Source organism: Medicago truncatula, chromosome 3 (assembly GCF_003473485.1).
Source record: "Medicago truncatula cultivar Jemalong A17 chromosome 3, MtrunA17r5.0-ANR, whole genome shotgun sequence".
NCBI lineage: Eukaryota > Viridiplantae > Streptophyta > Magnoliopsida > Fabales > Fabaceae > Medicago > Medicago truncatula.
The window spans coordinates 18,636,141-18,661,117 of record NC_053044.1 but is presented as its reverse complement, the minus strand read 5'-3'; the positions used below and the strand labels follow the sequence as shown (position 1 = coordinate 18,661,117).

The window sequence follows — 24,977 nt, the reverse complement described above, 5'->3', positions numbered from 1 at the left end:
TCAAATATATTATTATTTAGATTCTCTTAAAGATCGAATCGATTTAGACCTAGTTTAAATTGATTTATATTGCTAAAAATCAAGCTTTTAAGTGAGTTTAATGTTTTGTTCCTCACATTATAAATACCCAAGCGAAACCTTTTTCTCATTAACTTTCATATCTTCTTTTCATTCTAGAGACCTACGCATTAAACACTTTTTATGGACAAGTTTCTTTGAAGTATGATTGCGAGATAAACAACGGTAAGTTTGTTTCTTCATGTTATGGAAAGCAAGAAATGTAAAATGATCTCATTCTCATTAGTTGTAAAGTGTGGTTACATCAACTATTTATAGCAAACTATAATACTACCTCCGTCCCTAATTATAAGACCATTTTGAGAAATTTTTTGTCCTTTTTTATAAGATCCCTTTGCTATTTCCAACTACATTAATTATTTTTTTACATACACGCCCCTATTAATTAAACATCTTTTTCTTCAATCAACAATAAATAACGTGTTGAAAACATAAACCATCTCTCTCTTAAAGGATAAAATTGTAAAAACAATACTAATTACAAACATATTTAATACAAATATCCACTATCTTAATTCCCGTTATTTTTTCAAAAAGGTCCTATAATTAAGGATGGAGGTAGTATTCACTATGAGTTAAGATACAATAGAGAAAGATAACTTGGAGCTCAAGTAACTAAGTAACTTGTGACTCAAGTAACAGCACTATCCTTCATGTCTTTGTCTTTATTCTTTAATATCCCCCCACAAGCTGGAGAATGGTAAATGTTGAGCATTCCCAGCTTTGATAGCGGAATGTTGAATGGTTGAGGAAGCAGAGGCTTAGTAAAAAAAATCTGCTAACTGGTCTTTAGATGAAACATGAAGAAGCTTTATGATTCCAGCTTGAATCTGGTCTCTAACCAAATGACAGTCAATTTCAAGATGTTTAGTCCTCTCATGAAACACTGGATTTGCAGCAATGTGCAAGTACTCTGATTATCACAGTAAAGCACTGGGAGCTTGAATGTTGTGACATGAAGATCATTGAGTAAATAGAGCAACCACTGCAATTCACAAGTTGATGCACCAAGTGCTCTATACTCATCTTCTTATGAAGACCTAGAGACAGTCAACTGCTTCTTGGTTCTTCAAGAGATGAGGGAGCTGCAATGAAAGAAACATTGGTCAGAAATTGGTTTTCTAGAGTTTAAACAACCATCCCAATCTGCATCTAAGAAGCCAGATAAGAACAGTGAAGAGTGTCTGGGAAAAAAAAACCCTTGATCAGGACATTTCTTCAAATATTTCAGGATTCTAGTAGATTCCATGTAGTGTTTTCTTATTAGGAGTGTTGGAAAAAAATGTGTTTAACATTACCCTTTGAGTTTTGATGATAACAAGGTATTAAAAATTGTCAATTGGATATGCTAATATTTATTCAAGTGCGCAAGACCATAGACAAAAATTTAAGTGTCTCTAAACCAAGCATAGGTTATGGAAGAACAAATGAGAGCAATTGAATCTACAAAAAGGAACCTTGTGTTGCAAAAAAGCATTTGAAGAAAAGAGGTTCTGACGTCATCAGAAGCACTCTTATCAGAAGCTATCCACCAGAAGTTGAAGACTGGAAGCTGAAGTTAGTTAAATGTTGTCATTCTAATTGCGCATCATTGCAGAAGGAATAGAAGCCTGGAGCAATAGCTAATTCAGAGGAATTTGAAGGCATTGGATGCTTATCCATAGAAGAACACAGAAAAACGACAATAGTACAATTGTACAACCACTATCTCTACTACTCTGTTTTGTGTCTGCAATATTTCAAGACAACAATTGTGACTATACTGGTAATTATCTATACAAGGAATGAATTTGAAATGGTTCCCTCTTAGGAAAATAACCAAATCAAGCAACAGATCATTGGTAATTTGATCAAGCTTCAACAACGACTGTTTTGATGTGCTGGCAATCAACAATGTATCTTTCACACCTCTATATAAAGGAGTGAAGACTTGAATATTTCCAAGAGACTTACAACAATTTTACAAGTGCCAAACCTCTGCTGAAATTGTTTCACATCAAAGTTCACTTATAATTTCTTATCAACTTTCATATCTTAGAAATTCTAAGAGTTTGTATTTGATTTGTATTGTGAACACCACTGATTGTATATTAAGTGTTCAACCTCAAACAATTTTTTTTGTAATTCTGTTTGAATAGAAGTCTCTTGCAGTTGTGCTTGAGCATAGGAAGTCTCTTGCAGTTGTGCTTAAGTTTGGTTATAGTCTCTAGCTTTAGTGCTTGAATAGTTGTAATCAGATATTGATTTTAGTAAAATCTCCTTGGAAGTGCAAGGAGTAGTATACTACTTCTGGATTGTGGAAGGAACCACTATAAATTGCTATGTGTCTTTCTTCTTTCTCTCTCTATTTACTTATCTGTGATGAGTCATTTATATGCTATTTTAATATGCTTTTTAGTTTAGTTTTATTTAGATTTTATATTATTTTATATTAGTATTATTTCCTTTTTAGGATAGTTTACTTTAAATTGCAATTTATTATATTTCAGGGAAGAATATTGGATGGATTGAGTCTTGGAGCAAAAGAAAGGGATTTGGAGCAAATTGGACACGAAAATACGAAGATTGGGAAACAAAATATATCTCCCACAAGTCAGAAGCCTGGCACGGCCCGTGCTAGCCTTGGCACAGCCGTGCTACCCTCCAGAGACCTTTTGCTTGGACTCCAAGCTATTCTATTTTCGCGCACAATCTACTGAGGAATATTCTTGGAATATACTTGCTTAGATTTTAAGTCAATTGTGTACTATAAATAGAGTAGCTAGCCATCACAAATATTCATCTTTACTTGGAATACAATAAGTGACAATTGCTTTTCTAAATAAAGTTCTTTTCCTTTCCTTTATTTTCCTGTCTTTTACTTTCATGCTTTCTCTCTTCTCCCCCATGTCTACTATGAACATGAGTGAGTAGACTTCTTCTTGTCTTGGGATTGTTGGATAAGTCTAAATGACATAATCCTAATCAAACCAAGCCCTAAGCCTTAATCTTATGTAACCCTAGTTTCTTATCTGAATTCACCGTCTTAACATGGATTAACCATTATCAAACTGTGGAAACGAAAGTGGAGGGTTTGATAATTGTTCGTCCATTATTCCAAATATCAATTCATAAAACGAAAGTGGAGCTTTGATATTCGAACAAGTGAATTCAGACAAGGATTGCAAAGTCAGCGAAATAGGCTTTGCAATCTTTGAGACATATAGTTTCGATCTTCAAGGGAACTAATAACAATCAAGTCAGCGAAATAGGCTTGGTTGTTAGAGGAACCAAAATCCAATAGTAATCAAGTCAGCGAAATAGGCTTGGTTGCTAGAGGAACTTAAGAGAAACTGTATTGAGAAATTAGGTCTAACATAACATTATAAGCTTATGGTTTTGGTTTGAGAAGGACTTGTTATTTAGATGAAACCAACGATCCCAAGGCTCTTTTATTATATTGCTTTTTAACCGTTTAAAAACCCACAACTTACAATTCTCTTCTCTCTTCTAATCACCTCTAAAGGTTAATTAAATTGAACTACTCCCTGTCGGAACGATACTCTTTTATACTACTTCGGTAAGACCGTGCACTTGCGGTTTTATCTCATCAAGTTTTTGGCGCCGCTGCCGGGGAGTAAACTAATTTAATTAAATCTTTCTTTGTGATTAGAACTCTCTTCTCTCTTCCTCTTCTCATCTACTTTTCTTTCTTTTGTTTTACCACTAACTCCTTGGGTTCTCGGTTTCTTATGCGAAGAAGTAAAAGTCTCGGAGAATTTATTCCTGAGATCGAAAGATTTTTGCATAAGAAAAAGAGAGAGGCACAAAATAATACCGCTATGGCTGAACGTACTCTCAAAGAGTATGCTACTCCTTCAACGGAAGAGCCACAAGCTATTATCGTGTACCCAACGGTTGCGGGTAATAACTTCGAAATCAAGCCTGCACTACTCAATTTAGTGCAGCAAAACCAGTTTTCTGGATCACCCACTGAGGATCCAAATCTCCATATTTCTTCCTTCCTTAGACTCAGTGGCACCATAAAAGAGAACCAAGAAGCCGTAAGACTTCATCTCTTTCCCTTTTCCTTAAGGGATAGAGCTGGCGCTTGGTTCCATTCCCTAGAAGTCGGTTCCATTACTTCATGGGACGATATGAGGCGAGCATTCCTCGCCCGATTTTTCCCCCCATCTAAAACAGCTAAGCTTAGAGACCAAATTACGCGTTTCAATCAAAAAGATGGGGAGTCTCTCTATGAGGCGTGGGAGCGTTTCAAGGAAATGCTTAGACTTTGTCCCCACCATGGCCTAGAGAAGTGGCTTATAGTCCACACGTTTTATAATGGCTTGTCATATACCACTAAGATGTCTCCTTGTCTTGGGATTGTTGGATAAGTTTAAATGACATAATCCTAATCAAACCAAACTCTAAGCCTTAATCTTATGTAACCCTAATTTCTTATCTAAATTCACCGCTTTAACATGGATCAACCATTATCAAACTGTGGAAACGAAAGTGGAGGGTTTGATAATTGTTTATCCATTATTCCAAATATCAATTCATAAAACGAAAGTGGAGCTTTGATATTCGAACAAGTGAATTTAGACAAGGATTGCAAAGTCAGCGAAATAGGCTTTGCAATCTTTGAGACATATAGTTTCGATCTTCAAGGGAACTAATAACAATCAAGTCAGCGAAATAGGCTTGGTTGTTAGAAGAACCAAAATCTAATAGTAATCAAGTCAGCGAAATAGGCTTGGTTTCTAGAGGAACATAAGAGAAACTGTCTTGAGAAATTAGGTCTAACATAACATTATAAGCTTATAGTTTTGGTTTGAGAAGGACTTGTTATTTAGATGAAACCAACGATCCCAAGGCTCCTTTTATATTATTAATTTTCAATCGCTTGAAAACCCCCAACTTATAATTCTTTTCCCTTTTAATCATTTCCAAAGGTTAATTGAATTGAACTACTCCCTGTCGGAACGATACTCTTTTAATACTACTTCGGTAAGACCGTGCACTTGCGTATTTATATAAAAGGGGAGAGTTAGAATTAGAAAATGAGGATTACGTGAAATCTGTTTTTGGAGAAAAAGGGAGAAAACCAAGAGAAGAGAGAAGTCAGAGAAGAGAAGAATCTTGCGAGAAGAGGAGCAATCTTGTAGAGTCCGATCATCTAATTTAATGTAAGGGTGAGACTAACTTTCTCTAATTCTAAGTTGTATAATTCTAAAATTGAGTTTAGCATGTTGTAGGTTGTAGTTATGGAAATTTGTGAATTAGATTTTGAAGTTGTAATTGATCGTTAATAGAGTAGAAAATCCGTTGAATTTGTGTAGAATTGATGTTCAGATCATGGGTTATTTTTAGAGCAATGTTTTATATGGTTTTGAGTCCCTTAACATGTATAGAAATGGTTAGACAAGTTTTCGGATCAAATTTGGCATAGGGAAGTTAAAATTGGGATTTTGGGGTGAAAAGTGGGTTTTTCCCGAGTTGCTCTCTGACAGCACGTCCTGTTTCATGTTCTTGCGTCTTTTTCACACGTTTCTGTTTTGAATTAGCTCTTGATGTAAACATGAAAGTTGTAGATAATTGAGTTAGTTTTCCAATGGCTTTGGTTTGATGTGAAAGTTATTTTTGGTTCTTGAGATATGATGAAAATACTCCAAGGAGGTCTTAGTGAAATCTTATGAAAATTCAGCATAACCGTTTCTAAGTTAATCCAAAACTTAAGGAATAATTCCAAACCTCAAAACTAGAAGTACTATGAGTTCAAATAGGGTGTTTAAGAGTATTTAACCTATGTTGTGATGGATCTAATTTGGTTTGACGTGAATATCTTTGTTGGATAATTTGAAATACATATATTATGTGAATGTTGTTGTTGAATAATTTGAGTTACATATATTTATGTGGAAAATGTATGATATAGAAAATAATGTTGATATACCATTCAAGTTGTTATTATTAATGATGCTATGTTGTGAAGTTGTTGTATGTTGATGTCTTTGATTATTAAATTATTAAGTAGCATATGTTGGTCTAAGTTGTTTAAGTTGTAAGATGTTAATCCAAATTATTGGAGTCATATGAGATGTCTAAGTTGTTTAAGTTGTAAGTTGTTGAGTCCATGCACACTCATTTGAAGTTGAGGGCTTGATGCCCTGTGAGCTTTTGCTCTTACGTTGAGGGCTTGATGCTCTGTGAGCTTGTGCTCTTATGTTGAGGGCTTGATGCCCTGTGAGTGTATTTATGCTCTATGTAACACACCGTTTTCCCAACATAAAAATTTCATTTAAAATAATCAGAGTAATCATCACAAACGGAATGTCACACCTCATAAAAATCATAAATTGGAATAATTAACTAATTATCCTTCAAAAAATCAACAACATATTAATTCAATACTTTGCAGCGGAATTTATTTAACATCTAAAAATAGTCTTGGCAGGAAGGCCTCATCAAACATCTCATAAAAATCCAAGTAACAACTTAATCATGTAAATTCATAAGCAATACGTAAGGAATAGAAAAACATGCAACAAAGTTCCATCCCGTTACGTATCAGAGCACCTAAAGACACACGTGAGAGATAGTCCACTCACGACAGCAATCTAAGAGCAGCTTAAACTCGATCACCTGCAAGTTACTCATACGAAGAGCAACATTTCCAAGAAGAAGGGGTGAGATTTCACATTCAATAATAATAAGCATATAATTCATCAAAAGCATTTAACAACTTATACTTCATCAATTAATAACATTACTCTTCTTATAAAACTTCATTAATAACTCAATCAACTTCTAATCATCCTTAACTTCGTATTCATCGCATTATATACATCATCATATAGCACATAATAATCAAATCATAACCATCATCATATAACATCATAAATCATCACATCATAAACATCATCTTATATCAACATAAACAATACAACATAAACATCATCGTATAACAACATAATCACATCATAAACAACATCATAACATAACAATATTATAATCATTAATATTCCATGGTTTGTCATCAACAATAACTTCAACGAATCAACGACGACAACGTCAACCTGACAATACAGCTACGTGAGAGTACACCACCTCTTATAATACGACAACGTAAGAGTACACCACCTCTTATAGAACAACAACGTAAAGAGTACACCACCTCTTATACAAGAACAACGTAAGAGTACATCACATCTTATAAAACAACAACGTAAGAGTACACCACCTCTCACAAAACACCTGAACATAAACAGTTACCAACAACAGCTTCAACTACGACTTCAACAACTTAGACAACATTAACAACTTAAGACTCCAATACTTTGGAACACTTTGGAAAGACAACTTACAACTTTACAACTTAGATCAACACCTGCAACTTGATCATTATGCAACAGCAACAGAAACAGTACAAGCAATTCAACACATAACAATATTAACGAAATGCGTCAACAACTTAAACATCATACATTTTCCACATAAGGCATATAAATATTTCACATAACCAACAACAGCAACATAGGCAGCACGTAAACATCTCAGATATAATAACATCAAATGATTATCAACATCAACTTAAACATCTTATATAATTCACAAAATGCATATACAAATATATTACATTACTATCAACATTAAATCATCTTAATTTCAGACTCTCTGAACAACAATAATAAATACAATCAACAACAACAATGACATCAACAATAACAACTTGCATCATAACAATATTAACAGCAACAACTTGAATGATATGAACAACAATATTTCTATATCATACAATATTCACATAATATATGTATATCAAATTATCCAACAAAGATATTCACGTCAAACCAAATTAGATCCATCACAACATAGATTAAATACTCTTAAACACCCTAATTGAACTCATAGTATTTCTAGTTTTGAGGTTTGAAATTATTCCATAAGTTTTGGATTAACTTAGAAACGGTTATGCTGAATTTTCATAAGATTTCACTAAGACCTCATTGGAGTATTTTCATCATATCTCAAGAACCAAAATTCATTTTCATGTCAAACCAACGCCACGGGAAAGCTAACTCAATTATCTACAACTTTCATGAAACAGGGCATGCTGTCAGAGAGCCACTCACCCCGGCGAGTACATTCACTCGCCATGGCGAGTTATAACAGATAGCTCTCGGAAAAACTCCATTTTTCATCCCAAAATCCCAATTTTAACTTCCCTATGCCCAATTTTGATCCCAAAGTTTGTCTAAACATTTATATACATCAAAAGAGACTCAAAACCATGTAAAACTTGAACCAAAACATTATTTTAGAAAATCATCAATTTTGCAATTTAACCCTAATTTCTATAACATCAAAACTAACAAAACAACAACATGTTAAACCCCTTTTTAGAATCATACAACCCATTATTAGAGAAAGCTAGTCCCACCCTTACCTTAAGAAAATCGATATCGCAGCCTCTTCTAGGTTCTCCTCTCTTCTCTTGACTCTTCTTTTTTCTTGGTTTTCTCCATTTTTCTCCAAAAACAGGTTTCACGTGATCCTTATTTTCTAATTCTAACTCTCCCCTTTTATATAAATCCTTAACCTACTTATTTTCTCTTATTTCTAAATCTTTCCTCAAAGTCTCCATATTCTATTCAAATGTATAAATATATATATATAAAATATTTCTATAACAAATATATTTCTATAACATATATATTTCTACATCAAATACATATATTTCCACACCAAATAACATATATTTTTACACCAAATAACATATATTTCTACACCAAATAATATAATATTATACTAATAAATACCAACATATAACACAACAAAATATCACTCATCACAATAAATCGACTAAATTATAAAAAGGCATCTAAACTCAATTAAAATAAATAAATAAATATTAAAATAGGGCGTTACAACTCTACCCCCCTTAAAAGAATTTCGTCCTCGAAATTCAAAGCACAAGAGAATAATGAATTTAATTATTGCTTAAATATCTTAAACTATATATAACAAAATAGAAACTTCAAGCAATACACAAAATTCACACTAAAGTTAGTCAGTCAAACATGATCACAAAAAAAAAAAAAATAATCATTAATTAGAAAAACACAACAACAGTATTCAACAGTCACACGACACAAACGACTCAACTACTTGGCCCGACGGACGGACCTGCTCTGATACCAATTCTAACACCCCGTTTTCCCAACATAAAAATTTCATTTAAAATAATCAGAGTAATCATCACAAACGGAATGTCATACTTCATAAAAATCATAAATGAAATATTAACTAATTATCCTTCAAAAAATCAACAACATATTAATTCAATACTTCGCAGCGGAATTTATTTAACATCTAAAAATAGTCTTGGCACGAAGGCCTCATCAAACATCTCATCAAAATCCAATTAACAACTTAATCATGTAAATTCATAAGCAATACGTAAGGAATAGAAAAACATGCAACAAAGTTTTCATCTCGTTACGTATCAGAGCACCTAAAGACACACGTGAGAGATAGTCCACTAACGACAGCAATCTAACAACAGCTTAAACTCGATCACCTGCAAGTTACTCATACGAAGAGCAACATTTCCAAGCAGAAGGGGTGAGATTTCACATTCAATAATAACTAGGACTTTTACCCGTGCTAACGCCCGGGACATTAAAAATGGAGAAGCTAAAAAAGTTCCGATATTATTCATTACATAAAAAATAAAATAAATAAACATAAAAAGTATTTAAGGGCATACAAAATATTGGGTCACACATTTTCGAATATTTCCTTATAAACTACATTTGAAATGGTGCTGATATAATCCCCATTGTCATCTGTTAATAATATCTTCAGACCATCCCTTGATGTAACATGTGATATTGCAACATATAGCTGCCCATGTGAGAAGACCGATTGTGGAAGATAGATCCCAACTTGCTTAAGTGATTGTCCCTGACTTTTGTTTATGGTCATTGCAAAACACAAAGCTATAGTAAACTGTCTGCGTTGAAATTTGAAACGAATTCTGGTATCAGATTGCGTCAATGACAATCTTGGTATGTAGACCTTCTCTCCAACATTGCTTCCTGATATTACCCTCCTTCAATAACATATCTTCCCATCTTATGACTATTAGTCGAGTACCATTACACAAACGTGTTGTTATGTCCAAATTTCTCAACATAAAAGGAACTCCAACTTTCAAAGTAATCTTGTGATTAAGAAGACTCGATGAATTGATTGTGTTCAGGAATTCTAGTGTGTGAATATAATCTGGCCTATTGACTGATGCGGTATCTGCTATTAGAGAATCACAACTCAAATATGTCCTTTCTTCGCCAGAAATGAGAGACAGAACATAGTTATTAACTCAAATATGTCCTTTCTCACCATAAAAAGGATCAAAGATGCCTCTTCATAGAGGCAGCCAAAGAGGGAAAATGGGACATAGAATGAACATGAGAGGATACATCCATTTCAGGCGTGGTTGCTAGCAAATATATGCCAAGAAACAAAAAGGACTCCAGAGCATAACATAAAAAATATATATATATATATATATATATATGAGCAAAGTCTTGGTAATTAGACCATTTTAAATTCATATTTAGAGTCAGTTTTAAAACATATATGTCACTTATAAATATAATGGTAAAAGAACTTTCATTATTCACTAAGATAAGAAGTGGAATATAAAGAAACACACTGTCATCATTCCAGTTTCAAATCTAAGTAATATAACCAAGACGACAACACAACATTCAATTGGATAAACTAATCAAGCAATGATAACAAACAAAAAAACATTGGCTTTAAATGGATAATGACTAAAAAAGGACTAAATTTGTTCTCCATGCTGAATGAAAGAGTAGCAGTGCCTCACTAATAACAACTAATGTAGTGTCTCACTAAATCTGTTCTTCATTTTTTGTGTTTCTGCTATATAGTTATCATTTATTTGGTGTAAAGAAATCCGAAGTTGCACATGAGGAACCAATCCAACATTGCCATAAGCTTACTTCCATATTCACATGTGTTCTATGAAGGCATTTAACTCAACTTGTGGTAACTAATGCATAGAAGCCAATCCATTCATCTCTGTCATATTGCTTTAATCCCAAGGCAGAGATTCTAGTCTAGTATATCAATTATGTATTACAAAGTAATCATATTATATATAATATATGGAGATATCCAAAGTAGAAGAGCATAAAGAGAGATGAGGTTATAAGTTTGTCCCAAATAAAGAAATTAAATTACATATCGGATTTGATTATAAATATGCTTAAGAACATGTAAGTAGTAGAAGAACATTTATAATCAAACAGAAAGATGAGGTTAGTTTTTCTTGAGCACATTGATGGAGATATTCCATCAATTCTTTTTTGATGGAGAAATTAAACTACATACCAGATTTGATTATAAATGTGCTTAAGAACATTTCAGATTTCATCAATTGTTGCTTATTCATGATCGCTACAGCATAAATAAATTAAAGATGATTATTGAAAAACACCATAAACTGAAACAATAACAAATATGAACTACCTACATGATAAGTATGTTAAGGACACTATAACTTAATAATCAGGATATTATTAGCCCCACTAATTAAACAAACATTACACTTGAACAATTGAGAGCCTTGTTGTTTCTCATACCGGCAATTGTTTATATTCGTGAAACATCCAGTTTGAAGATCCACCACCAAAATATAAACCCCAAAGCCTAGAATAGTAGAATAATATAATAACATTAGAAATTTGCAAAACAAAAAGACAAAAATATAGTTCAATTTCAAATTCAGCAACAATCCCCAAAATAAGATCCAATGAAACCCTAAAAAAACACTAAGGCAAAAAACTCTAGATATGCCGAGTATAAAATGACCCTTCCAAAATTAGTGACTCACACAAAATCAATTTTCAATGAAAGTAAAATAAAAACACTATATTATCATTACAGAAAGGTGTGAAAACAACATGATGAATATCAGAGAAGCAATAGCAATTATCAAACCCTCACAGAAGAACAAAAACAATGTTAAATAAAGAAAGGGGCATGCCGACAAAGTCAACTGATAGAATCAAGGCTGAGATGATGATCGAGTAGAGACCGGAAACACTGTTTTGACGTTTTGGCTTAGCAGAATCAAACCGGGTGTGGTTTCGCACAAAGGATTTGGGCCTGATGAAGGATCCAAAGGCGTGATAGGCATGAGGAAGGAGGGAAGTCAAACAAAAGGTGATAGGCATGAGGCCTGATGAAGGATTCAAACGTCATATTGATGCTGTAACACCCACTTTCGTTTAATTATTTATTTAATCGAGTTTAGGCAATTATATTATATTTTATAATATATGTGTGAGTTTTGTTGATTTAAGATGATTTAAGTTATTTTGGATGTGTTTTAATGATTTGTTAAGATTATGAGGCTTATTTTATTGTTAAATAAAATAAGATTTGATAAGAAAATAAAAATATGAAAAATATTTAGTTGAGGGTTGTTTTGAGATTTTAGAGAGTTTTGGGGAAGAAAGTGAGATAAGATAAGACATTAGGAAGAGGTATAAAAGAGATAGACCTAGTTTTAGAAAAACATTGCACGTACGTTTGTTTTTGGAAAAGAAGGAAAACCAAGAGAAGGCTAGAGAGAGGGCTACGATTTCTTCAATACAAGGTAAGGGTGAGACTATTAATTCAGTTTGTTAATTGATATAGTTCTGATGAATAATTGACAAAGTTAGGATTAATTTAGAGAAGTTTTGAAATTAGCTCAAATCCCTAAAATTGATGACCAAACGGTAAAACTGAGTTAGATTGATGTAGAAACCGTCCTATAACCTTAGAATATGTTTAGGATGAATTCTGGAATTGAAATTGGGCTTAGAGCCGAGAGATTGGATGATTTTAGGTGAAAACTGCACTACTGCCCGTAGCGACATTCATCGCTCGCCTCCCGAGCAATGATCCTCGCCACGGCGAGTGATGAACTTCATCGCTCGCCACGCGAGCCAAAGACCCTCGCCTCGCGAGTTACTTGTTGTAGCTCGCCACAGCGAGCAACCTTACTCGCCATAGCGAGCTTGACCAGAGAGCTTGTCATTTTCTGAGATTTTGACTTTTGAGTTGAACCTTAGATGCCTTTGAGTACCTTTAGGTGCCTACTATTGATTAGAGAATGATTTAGAACGAGATTGAATCGAGAACAATCTTAGTTGGAATTCTGGCTTGTACTCGCCATGGTGAGCAGATGCTCTCGCCTCGCGAGCACTTCCAGAACTGAGTGCTTTTGAGGATTGTGAGACCTGAGCTGTTTGGATTGGTTAGGAAAGGAACTTAGGTGCTAGTGAAACCTATTATAGATAATGACTGAGAACTGCGAAGCCTTTATGAATTGTTAAGAGATTATGAAATGAAATATGGAGTGATTGCCTTTACCCGAATTATTGTTAATTGATCAAGAATTGTTGAGAATGATTTGTTATTAAGCTTGATGTGATTTGATTATGCTGCAAATGTTATTTAACTAAGTTGCATGTTTATGAATAAACTGATGATGAACTCCAAATTATTGGATGTATAAGTGATAAGTTGATTAAGATGTTTTGTTGTTAGAGTCCATGCATTAGCATTCATTGAGCTTTATCCTCACCATGTTAGGAGCTTTGTCCTCCGCACGTTTAGGAGTTTTGTCCTCCGCACGATAAAAGTATATTAATACTTATGATGACGATTTGTACCACATGCATATAAGTGTCTAAGTTGCATTGTCGCATTTGTCGAGTTTTAAAGATGTTTATGTTGTTGATGATGAATAAAGTTGTGATTATGTGATACATGTTTATCAAAGATGCAATGTTGATTAAGACTGATTATGATGTTAATTATGATTTGTATTATATTGATTAATAATATTGTGTTAAGAAATCTCACCCCTTCTGCTTGAAAATGTTGATCTTCGTATGAGTAACTTGCAGGTGATCGTGCTTAAGTGTGCAGTCTGCTGTTGTGAGTGGCCTTGCCTCACTGAGTCGTCTAGGTCGCTCTGATACGTAACGGGATGGGGATATATGTCATGCATGCTTCATTCTATTACGTGAACTATTACGTTATGTTATATTGTTGTTAACTGTTGAGATATTTTGATGGGGCCTACGTGCCAAAACGATTTTTATGGTTCATGAGATAATTTCAGCTGCATTGTTTAAGTATTTGGTTAAATTGTTATTTAACTGATATTGGATTATGTTAAATGTGATATCCCGTTTGTTTATGTTGTTTACTCTGATAAATGTTTAAAAATTTTTATATTGGGAAAACGGGGTGTTATAGATGCAATCACCATTTTCATCAATTAATAATATATTGCATGTTTTTTTATCGCAAAACAATATGTCAGACAATCTCATAAGTCACTATTGGTTAAAAAAAAATTACATAACACGTTTGAATAACGTAGAAAACAAATGCATGGGTGCAACTTGCTATATAGCAGTCGCAAAAACAGGCATGACCTCTACATAACAGCAGCACCTCAAGTTAGATAGGTAATAACGACATTGAGACCAGTAGACAGTACCAAAGGCCTTAAGTAAATACACTGGAAATTGTCAATATAGCTCCAATTAGATGTTTTGCAGTGTGAAGGAAAGAAGAATTTTACTGATAAATACATGTAATCATGTAAGTCCAATCGTCAATGATGCATAAAACTATCAAGAACTCATCTTTACGGATTGAGTACAGAGATGCAAATCAACTCTAATGGCATATAAAATAAACTAAAAAATTAAATAATCAAATATATGCAAATATTGTTAAGCATATGTCAGCTTCTCTTAACTTTTCTAACACACGACTAACTTCTGCAAACATGCTTTCACATTGATCAAACAAAGTGGTGTACCTAAATCATGTAACAAACACAACGCCACGCAACTTTTGAGAAAACGGGAGCCATCATTTCTATCCACCTGAAACAAATTAGTTCAAACTTCTTCAACTGCATAAAATAAAGGGAAATTCACATTGAATTGTCATTGCCAAGAATTACTTATTTACTCGGTGCAAGGTGGATAACCTGTGCACTTTTGACCTCCTACCACGTGCGGTAATTTGATGATGAACTTCCAACTTTTTAGGATCAAGTGCTGGTTGTGATCGATATCTCAAGCCCTTCTTCTTTGACAATAGAGACATAACTTTAAAATCATAAAGGAAAAATGTCAAACACTAATCCTTAATGATTTTGAAAAATTAAAATCCAATAGAACCAAACTTTCTATGATTGTGATTAAGCAGAACTGAAAATCCAATACATACTTCTCAGGGTGGAAGTTTTCAGCATGATGTATTTTCAACATTTATGAATTTGCCGTCAGTTTTTGTTGAGTCACCGTACTCTATCAAACAATTCTGCCATTGGAACATAAGGTATTCTATTAACAGAAACACAACCAATCATGCCAAGAAGTTATAGTAACGCATAAGGTAACACAACTAATTACCTCAATTGGTACATTATCAAATAAAATCATCGAGATGAACTGCAGTGAGAGAGGAAACATAGTGAGAGAGGGAGCACCTACAACTGATACACCAATGTTCCATTCCATGTTTCTGCTACAGTCTTGTTCCATCTCATCCCATACTTCTTACCTCAACGGTCGAAATTGAATCATCGCCAAAACAGAGAAGATGAAAGTGAGGGGTGAAACTGAGATGAAACTGAATCGTCAACTATGACCCTATTCTCGTCAGAGACCCAAATCTGACTGTGTTGTGAACCTAATTGCAAATTTATTACCAATAATGAATGGAATTGAAGAAACAATATATTGAGAGGTGGAGAGTGATTAATCTCAAAACACAATTCAATTCATAGAAAGGGAAAAACGATTACCTTGAGAGCATTGTTGATGAAGGGAGAGAGCAACGACGGGAGCTTCCAATCGAGATTGCAAATTTCCATGGCTTCTTTCTCTTTGTGCGGTTCTTTTTGCTTGTCTGGCTGATACGATGCCGCAGACGGTGGTGGGAAAGTCGACAACGGCAAAGGTGATGTCGGAATCGAGAGCATTGGTGAAGGGGAATGGGAGGAGAAAAGACAACATTGAAAGTGGAAAAGACATGGGAGAGATTGAAATTTTCTTCATGTATGGTTATGGTTCATTGGCGCAGATAGAGCCAATGAGAGAGAGAATGGAAAAAGGTTGAACATGAATCTAAGAGATGAAAAGGGAACAAATGAATTGGTATGGATGGTTGGAATAAGAGAATGAATTGAAAATGAATACTTTGGAAAGTGAAACGCGTTGGAAGATGATACACCTTGAATTTGAATTATGTATGGGAAATATACATTAAATTTAAAAATTTGACTCAAGATTAGATCAAAGGATGAGATGCATGCTTAACCAAATGATGAGATCCAACGGCCCCCCTTGTTTGGAGCCAAAACCATTTAGGTTTAGGGTTTGCAAAATCATTAACAATGTTAACAAAGATTAGATATAAGTATGATGATAAGTATGATATGATAAGCATATAATTCATCAAAAACATTTAACAACTTATACTTCATCAATTAATAACATTACTCTTATAAAACTTCATTAATAACTCAATCAACTTCTAATCATCCTTAACTTCGTATTCATCGCATTATATATGTAACGCCCTCTTTGAATTATTTGTTTTATTTGATTATTTTATTTAGTTTAGAGTCTTTTTGAATAATTTATTTGATTTATGATGATGTGTGTTATTTTTGTGTTATAGGTTGATGTTTTAGTAGTATATTATATTATATTATCTAGTGTAAAAATATATTTGTTATAGAAATATATTTGTTATTTGGTGTAGAAGTATTTTATATATATATATATATATATATATATATATATATATATATATATATATATATATATATATATATATTAAAATAGAATATTGAGACTTTGGGAGCTGATTTGGGAATTTAGAAGAGTTTAAGATAATAAGTGGAGTTAAGAGAAAATAGGTAGGTTAAGGTTATGAAAAGAGAAAAGTGAGAAGTCAGAATAGTTTTTCACGTACAACCAGTTTTTGGAGAAAAAAGGAGAAAACCTAGATAAGAGGAGGAACGAGAAGAGAACCTTGCAATCGATTTCTTAAGGTAAGGGTGGGACTAACATTCAATAATCTTGAGTCTATGATTCTGAAAATTGTATTTAACATGTTGTAGGTTTAGTTTTTGAGAATTTGAGAATTAGGGTTAAGTGTGATGATTGTGATGATTTTGAATGAAAGTGAAGTTGAATAATATAGATTGCTTTTTCTGATTTTTCTTTTCATCTCTGCCCCGAATTTGAAATGAAATCTGGTATTGATAGGTCCAGAAATGGTCTTAGGTGTAAACACGAAAGTTGTAGGTATGGATGTTAGCTTTCTAATGTCGTTGGTCTGACGTCAAAACGATTTATAGAACTTGAGTTATGGTCAAATTACTGCACGTAGGTCACAGTGAATTTTTATGAATTTCAGCACAACTTTGTCCGAATTTGAAATGAAAACTGGTATTGATTGGTACAGAATTGGTCTTAGGTGTAAACAAGAAAGTTGTAGGTATGGATGTTAGATTTCTAATGCTGTTGGTTTGACTTCAAAAGGATTTATAGAACTTGAGTTATGGTCAAATTACTGCACGTAGGTCACAGTGAATAATTGAATATGATTGATGAATTAGTATATGTATGTATATGTTTGTGAATACTATATTGTTCATGATTGATGAAGTGTTATATGAATGTATATGTTTATGAGTATGATGTTGTTTATGATTGATGAATTAGTATATGTATGTATATGTTGCGAATACGATATTGTCCATGATTGATGAAGTGTTATATGTATATATGATGTTTAAGTTGATGTTGATTATCATTTGATGTTGTTATATCTTGAGATGTTTACGTGCTGCCTATGTTGCTGTTGTTGGTTATGTGAAATATTTATATGCATTATGTGGAAAATGTATGATGTTTAAGTTGTTGATGCTCTTCATTAATATTGCTATGTTGTGAATTGCTTGTACTGTTTCTGTTGCTGTTGCATATTGATCAAGTTGCAGGTGTTGGTCTAAGTTGTAAAGTTGTAAGTTGTCTTTTCAAAGTATTGGAGTCTTAAGTTGTTAATGTTGTCTAAACTGTTGAAGTCGTAGTTGAAGCTGTTATTGGTGACTGTTTATGTTCAGGTGTTTTGTAAGAGGTGGTGTACTCTTACGTTGTTGTTTATAAGAGGTGGTGTACTCTTACATTGTTATTCTTTAAGAGGTGGTGTACTCTTACGTTGTTATTCTTTAAGATGTAGTGTACTCTTACTTGTCGTTTATAAGAGGTGGTGGTGGTGTACTCTTACGTTGTTATTCTTTAAGAGGTGGTGTACTCTTACTTGTTGTTTATAAGAGGTGGTGTACCCTTACGTTGTTATTCTTAAGAGGTGATGTATTCTTACGTTGTCGTATTATAAGAGGTGGTGTACTCTCACGTAGTTGTGTTGTCAGGTTGACGTTGTCGTTGATGAATCGTTGAAGTTGTTGATAAAGACAGACCATAGAATATTGATGAATATGTTGTTGCTTATGTTATTATAAGATGGTGAATATGTTGTTGTTTATGTTATTATAAGATGATGAATATGTTGTTTCTTATGTTATTATAAGATGATGAATATGTTGTTCTTTATATGATTATGAGATGATGATTATGTTGTGTTGTTTATGTTATTATGAGATGATGATTATGTTGTGTCGTTTATGTTATAAGATGATGTGATGATTTATGATGTTATATGATGATGGTTATGATTTGATTATTATGTGCTAAGTGATGATGTATATAATGCGATGAATATGAAGTTAATAATAATTAGAAGTTGGTTGAGTTATTAAGAATCATTACATAAAGGATTATTATTACTAATAGATGAAGTTATTTATGTTGTTAAATATAATTAATGAATTATATGCTTGATATTATTGTTTTGTGAAATCTCACCCCTTCTGCTTGGAAATGTTGCTCTTCGTATGAGTAACTTGCCGGTGATCGAGTTTAAGTTGCTGTTAGATTGCTGTCGTGAGTGGATAATCTCTCATGTGTGTCTTTAGGTGCTCTGATACGTAACAGGATGGGAACTTTGTTGCATGCTTTTCTATTCCTTACGTATTGCTTATGAATTTACATGATTAAGTTGTTAATTGAATTTTTATGAGATACTTTGATGAGATCTTCGTGCCAAAATTATTTTAGATGTTCGAATAAATTCCGCTGTGAAGTATTAAATATTATGTTATTGAATTTTGAAGGATAATTAATTAATTATTCCGTTTATGATTTTAAGAAAAGAAGTGTGACATTCCGTTTATGTGAATTACTGATTAAATAAATGAAATTTTTATGTTGGGAAAACGGGGTGTGTTACAATATACATCATCATATAGCACATAATAATCAAATCATAACCATCATCATATAACATCATAAATTATCACATCATAAACATCATCTTATATCAACATAAACAACACAACATAAACATCATCATATAACAACATAATTACCTCATAAACAACATCATAAACAACATAACAATATTATAATCATTAATATTTCATGGTTTGTCATCAACAACAACTTCAACGATTCGACGACGACATCGTCAACCTGACAATACAGCTACGTGAGAGTACACCACCTCTTATAATACGACAACGTAAGAGTACACCACCTCTTATACAACAACAACGTAAGAGTACACCACATCTTATAAAACAACACCGTAAGAGTACATCACCTCTCACAAAACACCTGAACATAAATAGTCACCAACAACAGCTTCAACTACGACTTCAACAACTTAGATAACATTAACAACTTAAGACTCCAATACTTTGGAACACTTTGGAAAGACAACTTACAACTTTACAACTTAGATCAACACCTGCAACTTGATCAACAGCAACATTACTATCACCATTAAATCATCTTAATTTCAGACTCTCTGAACAACAATAATAAATACAATCAACAACAACAATGACATCAACAATAACAACTTGGATCATAACAATATTAACAACAACAACTTGAATGCTATGAACAACAATATTTCTATATCATACAATATTCACATAATATATGTATATCAAATTATCCAACAAAGATATTCACGTCAAACCAAATTAGATCCATCACAAGATAGATTAAATACTCTTAAACACCCTAATTGAATTCATAGTATTTCTAGTTTTGAGGTTTGGAATTATTCCATAAGTTTTGGATTAACTTAGAAACGGTTATGCTGAATTTTCATAAGATTTCACTAAGACCTCCTTGGAGTATTTTCATCATATCTCAAGTACCAAAATTCATTTTCACGTCAAACCAACGCCACTGGAAAGCTAACTCAATTATCTACAATTTTCATGTTTACACCAAAGGCCAATTCAAAACAGAAACGTGTGAAAAAGATGCAAGAACTTGAAACAGGGCATGCTGTCAGAGAGCCACTCGCCCCGGCGAGTACATTCACTCGCCATGGCGAGTTATAACAGATAGCTCTCGGAAAAACTCAATTTTTCACCCCAAAATCCCAATTTTAACTTCCTTATGCCGAATTTTGATCCCAAAGTTTGTCTAAACATTTATATACATCAAAAGAGACTCAAAACCATGTAAAATTTGAACCAAAACATTATTTTAGAAAATCATCAATTTTGCAATTTAACCCTAATTTCTATAACATCAAAACTAACAAAACAACAAGATGTTAAACCCCTTTTTAGAATCATACAACCCATTATTACAGAAAACTAGTCCCACCCTTACCTTAAGAAAATCGATATCGCAGACTCTTCTAGGTTCTCCTCTCTTCTCTTGACTTTTCTCTTCTCTTGGTTTTCTCCCTTTTTCTCCAAAAACAGGTTTCACGTAATCCTTATTTTTTAATTCTAACTCTCCCCTTTTATATAAATCTTTAACCTACTTATTTTCTCTTATTTCTAAATCTTTCCTCAAAGTCTCCACATTCTATTCTAATATATATATATATAGATATATATATATATATATATATATAATATTTCTATAACAAATAACAGATATATTTCTATAACATATATATTGCTACAACAAATACATATATTTCCACATCAAATAACATATATTTTTACACCAAATAACATATATTTCTACACCAAATAATATAATATTATACTAATAAATACCAACATATAACACAACAAAATATCACTCATCACAATAAATCGATTAAATTATAAAAAGGCATCTAAACTCAATTAAAATAAATAAATATTAAAATAGGGCGTTACAACTCTACCCCCCTTAAAAGAATTTCGTCCTCGAAATTCAAAGCACAAGAGAATAATGAATTTAATTATTGCTTAAATATCTTAAACTATATATAACAAAATAGAAACTTCAAGTAATACACAAAATTCACATTAAAGTTAGTCAGTCAAACATGATTACAAAAAAAAAAAAAAAAAAACATAATCATTAATTAGAAAAACACAACAACAGTATTCAACTGTCACACTGTAACGCCCTATTTAATTATTTGATTAATTTAATTGAGTCTAGAATTTATTAAGAAGAGTTTAGAATATATTTATATGATTATGTGATTTATTATGTGGCTTATTATATTATTTAATAGAATAAGATTAGAAAATAAAAATAATATTAAGTTTAGGGGTTGTTATGAGATTTTAGAGAGTTTTGGGGAAGAAAGAGAAATAAGATAAAATAGAAAAAAAGATTATAAATAGGAGAGACCTAGTTTAGAAAAATAGAACGTACGACCAATTTTGGAGAAAAGGGAGAAAAAACCAAGAGAAGGGAGAAGCACATAGAGGCTGCGATTTTCTTATTCTAAGGTAAGGGTGAGACTAGCATTCAATTCTATTAAGTCTGTAATTCTGATGATTAAATTTAACAAGGGTAGGATTGAATTAGATAAGTTGGAGAATTAGGGTTAAAGTGAGTAATCACGTCCTTCAACCCTTCCATTGTATATTGATTTTGGAAAAGAATTGTTATTTATTTGAACGATTTATTTGATGAAAACTTAACCCTATCAACTAAAGGATTTTATGAGTTTCAATTAACTTGATGAGGTTCTGATATGGTTAATTATTTTATTGGCTATGAATTGATTATACGTATATCTATATATAGTTTTGGAGTTGTAACATCCCGTTTTTCCAATATAAAAATTTCAACATATTAAATCAGAGTAATCATCAATTAACGGGATATCACATTCTTAAAAATCTTAAACATAGATAAATAATAATTTATCCTTCATCAACCAAATAGCAGCGGAATTAAATTCAAATCATCATAAAGTCTTGGCACGCAGGCCCCATTAAACATCTCATAAAGTTCAGTTAAACAGCATAAATGAACACGTAAAAGAATGAAGCATGCATAACATAAACCCCATCCCGTTACGTATCAGAGCAACCTAGACGACTCAGTGAGGTAAGGCCACTCACGACAGCAACATTGCACATTAAGCTCGATCACCAGCAAGTTACTCATACGAAGAGCAACATTTCCAAGCAAAAGGGGTGAGATTTCACAAAACAATAATATTAATCAATATAATTCAACAATCATAATCAACAACATAATCATCTTAAACATCATAGCATCATTGATAATAAAATATCAAGTAATCACTCATTCAATCATCATAATTAACATAACAACATTTGACTCGACAATGCAACAATGCAACCAAAACCTCTTATATGCATGTGGTACCAATTCAACATCATAATATTAATATACTTTTAGGGCATCGTGGTGAGGACAAAGCTCCAGGGCATGAGCCCCCAACAAATGTATGCTAATGCATGGACTCAATCATCTAAAACATCTTAATCATCATCTCATATACATCCAATAATTTGGAGTTCAACATCATCTTATTCATCTTATAATGACTCATGCAACTTGGTTAAATAACAAAAGCAGCATAATCAGATCACAACAACAGCATAACTTCATAATTATCAATTCATTTCTACAACATCTTGATTATTCAATAATATTCAAGTAATGCAATTAATCAGTAAATCACATCATAATCAGCTTAATAGTTCATAACAGCTTCACAGATTTCATTTAACATCTTATATAAGTCTCACTACTACCTAATGTTCCATTCCTAATCAATTCAATCAACTCAGGTCACAACATTCTCAAATGCACTCAGTTCTGGAAGTGCTCACGAGGCGAGAGCATCTTCTCGCCATGGCGAGTGCAAACCAGAATTCCAACAATGGTTATTCCAGGTTCAATCTTGTTCTAAATCATCGTCTGATCTTTATTAAACATCTTAAGGCACTCAAAAGCATCTAAGGTTCAACTCAAAAGTCAAAATTACGAAATTCAACATGCTCTCTGGTCATGCTCGCTATGGCGAGTAAGGTTGCTCGCTGTGGCGAGCTACGACATGTAACTCGCGAGGCGAGGGGTAATGGCTCGCGCGGCGAGCGATGAACTTCATCACTCGCGAGGCGAGGATCATCGTTCGCTAGGGCGAGCGATGAATACAAGCTCGGGCAGAATTGTAGTTTTTACAAAAATCCATCTAATCTCATGGTTTAAAGCCTAGTTTTGATTCCTGAATTTATCCTATTTATAATCTAAGGTCAAAGGACGGTTTTCACCCCAATTTAACAACCTAACATCATTGGATCATCAAAATCACCTATTAACCCTAATTTCATAACTTTTCTATTTCAATTCTAACTTTGTTAATTGATCATCAAAATTATAAGGATTAATACTACTGAATCATTAGTCTCACCCTTACCTTGTTTTGCAGAAATCGCAGCTCTCTCTTGGTCTTCTCCCTTCTATGGATTTTTCTTCAAAAACAGTCGTACGTACAAAACGTTTTCTAAAACTAGGTTTTCTCTTTATATACCTCCTCCTAATATCTTATCATATCACACTTTCTCCCCCAAAACTCTCTAAAATCTAAAAACAACCCTTAACTAAATATTTTATTTTATTTTCAAATCTTATTTTATTAAACAATAAAATAAGTCTCATATCTCATAAAATCATCAAAACACATAACTCATTTAAAAACTAAATCGTCATAAATCATAAAAATTCACACATATATTATATAAATATAATATAACTCGTCTAAACTCGATTAAATAATTAATTAATTAAAAGTGGGCGTTACAGGAGTCACTGTTATTATATACAGGATGTTCGATTCATCGTGTATATGAGTCATGGGATTTTATGAATACCGATTATGCTACTCTTGGTTGCTTTTTATGATAAAGTTATATACTGGTGATTTGAGTAATTGTCTTTATATTATAATATGAACATGTTCTTCAAATAACCAGGAATGTTTTAGGTTGAGTTAATTAACTTGTAATACGACCTGATGATACTTACTATCCCAAAAGTACGGTGTGTGCATATATACTTTTATGAGAAGTAATACTATTATATTAGAAACAAATCTAGTATAAGTTTCTAGGTATTTACCTTTACTGAATTTATATATATGTATAAATTCAAGTTCCCGAGAGCAATTTTTTTGAGTTCGCCAAGGCGAGTGGCCTACTCGCCAAGGCGAACGGCAAACTTTCTGAACTCGCCATAGCGAGCAATGTCTCTCGCCTCGCGAGCCCTTATGAGACAGAATATCTTGTTAGGTTAAAAGTGACCTTCGTCGCACGAGTCGTTGTGAGTTGATCCTTGAGATAGTTATGAATATTATATATAATATTAATGAAGATCTGTGAAGCTTATTTATGATGATTTGATGATGTTATATTGTGATATAATTATATATGC

The 24,977-nt window shown here is 32.8% G+C and overlaps 2 long non-coding RNA genes and 1 other non-coding gene across 3 annotated transcripts; all 3 read right to left on the bottom strand.

Moving 5' to 3' along the window:
• Nucleotides 1-4,262: 4,262 nt before the first annotated feature.
• LOC120579834 (small nucleolar RNA R71) lies at nt 4,263-4,369 on the bottom strand. The gene has a single exon (XR_005645577.1). It is a non-coding gene; the product is annotated as a small nucleolar RNA R71 (small nucleolar RNA).
• Nucleotides 4,370-9,760: 5,391 nt separating this feature from the next.
• LOC112420347 (uncharacterized) lies at nt 9,761-12,314 on the bottom strand. Its single transcript, XR_003010354.2, has 2 exons — nt 11,739-12,314; nt 9,761-11,553 (listed from the first exon to the last, which is right to left on the bottom strand). It is a non-coding gene; the product is annotated as an uncharacterized lncRNA (long non-coding RNA).
• Nucleotides 12,315-14,852: 2,538 nt separating this feature from the next.
• Nucleotides 14,853-16,395, bottom strand: LOC25490601 (uncharacterized). The gene is made up of 4 exons (XR_003010690.2): nt 15,983-16,395; nt 15,588-15,867; nt 15,403-15,495; nt 14,853-15,281 (listed from the first exon to the last, which is right to left on the bottom strand). It is a non-coding gene; the product is annotated as an uncharacterized lncRNA (long non-coding RNA).
• Nucleotides 16,396-24,977: the final 8,582 nt, after the last annotated feature.